The following is a 4426-nucleotide window of genomic DNA, read 5'->3' as shown; positions in this document are numbered from 1 at the left end:
GCAGGTGATACAGTTCAACCTAGCCTCACTTAGATTGATGGTGAAGTCAAGGTTGTACCTTTGATTATTTCGATCTAGGAAAGCAACACGGATCTTGCTCAAACAAGAAAGCTAAAAAAAATAGTTAAATGAAAGTAATGAAATGGAAAGATAAATATGGCAGCAAAAAATATATATATAAGTTGGTGATATGTTTAAAGGAAATGATGAAGTATGGTAATGGAAGTAGAATGAAGGTGATGGAGATGAATATGAAAAGTAGTATCTCAAAGAAGACTCAGAGAAGAACCAATGTTAAAGAACAAAGACCCAGACTTTATATTGCTTCTTTAAGGGGTGGTAGGAAAGGACTTTGACCCACTATCTATAAAGAGATAGGAACCAGAAGTATCAGGGTGAAATAGATAGGGGTGATGCCACAAGCATAAGCTTGAAAAGTCGATAAAGTTCACTTAAAAATTAAAGAGAGAAACTCTCACAAATATTTGATTAAACAAAGTGAAATGGTTTTTTTTTACAAATGAATAGAAAGCTATTTATAGGCCTAAGAGTGCATGGTGTGAATACAAAACATTTAATGAGTGAACCTTCATGGATGAATATTCATCCTTAATTAGATATAGTTTACGACCCCTATGCAAGTTCATGGACTAATAAAATAAATGAATGTTCATCCATTTAAGTGAATACATCTTCATAGCCGAATTCATCCTCTCTTGATGTGAACATGTTGGTTCATTTCCTTGCATGAATTTGGAGGAATGTTTCATTGTATGTTCGACCCCCTTTGGAATTCATGCACCAAGTGTGAATGTGACTCATTGGCTCCCTTAATGCACTTGGATTTGGTGAATGAGTTTGAAAATAATGCATCCATCTCCCTTGAATGTGAACAAGTCCTTTAACCTCCTTGTATGATTGTACACGCCATAAATGGATTTATAAAGGTGGAAATGCATCAGGTGTGAACATGGCTCTTCCTTTGGTTGTAAATCCCGTACTTATTTCCAGCCTGCACTGTCTTCAGTAATCTGGGCATATCTTGGGCTCCCAATATCAGATTGATACGATTCAAAGTACGTTGGAAAGATAAAAGATAGGGGATTAAATGGTATGAGACTTCATCACCCAGATATGCTTGGAACATGTTAAAAAATGATGATCAATCTGACTGACGTGAACTGTCCATCCAACTCTTCAATTGCCTTTAGTTTACTTAGCATCCAATGTACCTAGAAAAAGTATGTAAATAAATAATTAGATAGGAATTGAGCTATTATAATTTTGAATGCATTCTGCCACCTATGTTATAAATGCAAATGAGCTAACTATAAATGCATATGCGTTGAATGAGTTATATAAAGATGTGAATTAATAAGTCATGCATGAATATCATATATTATACATATAAATGACAGCATATAACATTCAAGCATAATTAAGAATAAGATAAACATATTCACATGACATGTAATGCATAAATAAGTAAATAAATAATAAAATAAGGCAAGACTCCCTTAGAATCAATAAGGTAGAATATCCATGAAGCGATCATGTGTTGAAGAAGTTTGGTCCTTGGCATGATTGCATCATTCCCCCTTCTTTAGAGCGATTTATCCTCAAATCGAATGCTTCTATCATTGATTGATTGGTGTAAGAAAAGATGAATAAAGATCATTATGCCTTTTAGGGTATGCATGAATTTCTTTGAATCCTTCAAGTAGGTATGTCACCCCAACTTTAGTCTTTGTACCCTTCCACATTATGAATCTTGAATAGTTGGATAATGCTCGTTTCTTTTCCTTGAATTGATGATCACAAGCAAGAACACTTCCTTGTAAATGATTCAATGTGCTGTAAAATAGAAATAAGTTAGAACATGAAGCATCATTAACAATGTGAATGAACGTACAAAATTCACTAATGTTCATGAATGGAATTTGGTTAGTTGAAACTTCCCTTTCATAAGGTTCATTGAATATTGAATATGAAGTTAACGTACTTCGAATTTCAAAGAGCACATGCTTTGGAATACCAAATGTTCCAACTTTTTGAACTTCAATGGACAAATGTGATTCACCAATTTGCAATGATATGGCCTTTGGAATAACCTACAAATCAAATGAAAGAATAAGAAGAAAAGATTGATTAGTATAAAATAAAACTTCCTTCTCCTCACATTCTTTTCTCTCATGCTCATGTTTGTTTTGAATTCTCTCTTCAATCTCATCTTCAATTACTCTAATGGATTTCTCACGAAAAATCACACTCTCATTTTCAACTCCAAATGTCTTGTTTTTCTCACGATGTTCTTCTTTGATTTGTCCATGTTCAACTACACCATATCTTTTAACCACAACCTCACTTGCAATCTTTTCATTTTCTCTTCTACACGCACTTCCCCCTTTGCTCCCAAATTCAATCTTTTCAACTTTCTCATTTTTGACTCCAACGTTTCTCACATCAATTTTCTCATTTTCATTCTGATCTCCCTCCACTGTTATTTGTTTCTCACGTGAAACTTCTCTTTCAACTTTCTTCATGTCTTTAGTTTTCTTCCATTCCTCTACACGTGATTTGATAATAGCTTAGCATTCATGGACTTTATTTGGGCATATTGGAATCAACACGATCTTTCTCCCTTGGTGTTTGAATGAATATTTGTTGGAGAACCCATCATACAATGATCGTTTATCAAACTGCCATGGACGTCCGAGGAGAAGATGGCTTGAATTCATGGAAATAACATCACACAAGACCTCATATTCATATCTCCCAATTGAAAATGACACAAGTACTTGCTCTATGACTTCTAACTTTCCATCTTCATTTAGTCCTTGCAAAACATACGGACTGGGATGTTTGAACGTTATAATCCCCAATTTCTCGACCACGTCTGTGCTTGCAAGATTTGCACAACTTCTACCATCAATGGCTACAAGGCATACTTTATCATTCACATGAAAACGAGTATGAAATGGATTCCTCCTTTGCTGTCCGTATTTCATTTGAAAGATGGGAGAATTGTTAGTGAAAAATTATTAATTGAATAAGATGATAGGACCTTACCAATAATCACTAACAAATCCTCACGGGCACTCCAAAAAAAATTATGATGTCACTCCACTCAGGCACTCGTGTTTCACTCGGGAATATGTCTTTGGCTTTTTTAATTCCCCTTCTGATCTCACACACTCGATTAGCCTTTTTCCACTCGTTCCTCTTGTAAAGTTCTTAAAAGAACTAACTTGAGACCTTTCAAGTGCTATGGACGTTGGCTGAAAAGTTCGTTAGTGTAGAGGAAAAAATAGAAAGGTAGAAAGATTAAATAATGAATGGTGGTCTTATAAAAAAAAGAAAGAAAGCTTCACTTACTATGCAAAGATACTCACCACCTTCTTAGAAGAAACAATCAAATGTCTTGAAGACTTTTTTAGGATTGGTTGGAATGATGATGTTGCTTGTCACCTTTGGCACCTCTTTGCATTTTGCTTTCTTTGTTTTCTTTCTTTAGTTTTTCTTCACTTGGAATCCCTTGTTGATGTTGGGATTAACTTGCTGATTTTTTTTTGCACTTGTCTTTTTGATTTTCTTTTTATTGAATGGTAGGATGTTGCTTTTGCTTGTTCTTGTTACAATCCACCTTAGCTCTAATATCATATGATACAGTTCAACCTATCCTCACTTGGATGGATGGTAAAGTCAAGGTTGTACCTTTGATTATTTCTGATGCAAGCACATTTTCACCTACAAAGGGAGTACTCTTGAACAACTTTATATTGGATTTACTTTATATTAGTTATATACTATATGCTTTTATAATACATTTCATGATAAGAATACTTGTTATGTAGTTAATGAATAACATAGTATGAGCACAACATGCACATTGATATTTAAACATGTTAGGATAGTCTTATAATCATATTAAGCATGATTATCATATATACATCAAGGCAGCATCATTATAAATCATTTCATTAGTTCATATGCATTCATATTAGCTCTTAAGCTTCATACATTATCTTACACATATTTTGAGATGATATAATTAGCTCATGACCTTCAAACATAGCTCACATCAACATAATCATACATGACAGCAGGGTATTTAGCTCATAACAACTAAATATCATGGACTTACCTTGTTTCTTTGCACATATAGGTACATTGGAGTGTGATGCATGTTGAGGTAGCTTGGTGGATGATTTGGATGTCATATGCAGCTCACAAACAGCTCACAAAGTACAAGGCAGCTCATGGAACACTAAGGAAAGTTTGATTCAGCTGGAGGAGCTTAAGGCTAGCTAAACTCAGCTAGTTGGACTATTTGAAGCTAAGTTGCCAAAAGTGATGTCAAAGGTAGCTGAATGTAGCTTAACATGTAGTTATGGAGCTCACAAGGACTCGGGTAGGAAGCTTGTTC

Source organism: Hibiscus syriacus, unplaced genomic scaffold (genome assembly GCF_006381635.1).
Source record: "Hibiscus syriacus cultivar Baekdansim isolate YM2019G1 unplaced genomic scaffold, ASM638163v2 tig00117034_pilon, whole genome shotgun sequence".
Taxonomy (NCBI): domain Eukaryota; kingdom Viridiplantae; phylum Streptophyta; class Magnoliopsida; order Malvales; family Malvaceae; genus Hibiscus; species Hibiscus syriacus.
This window is presented reverse-complemented; position numbering follows the sequence as displayed.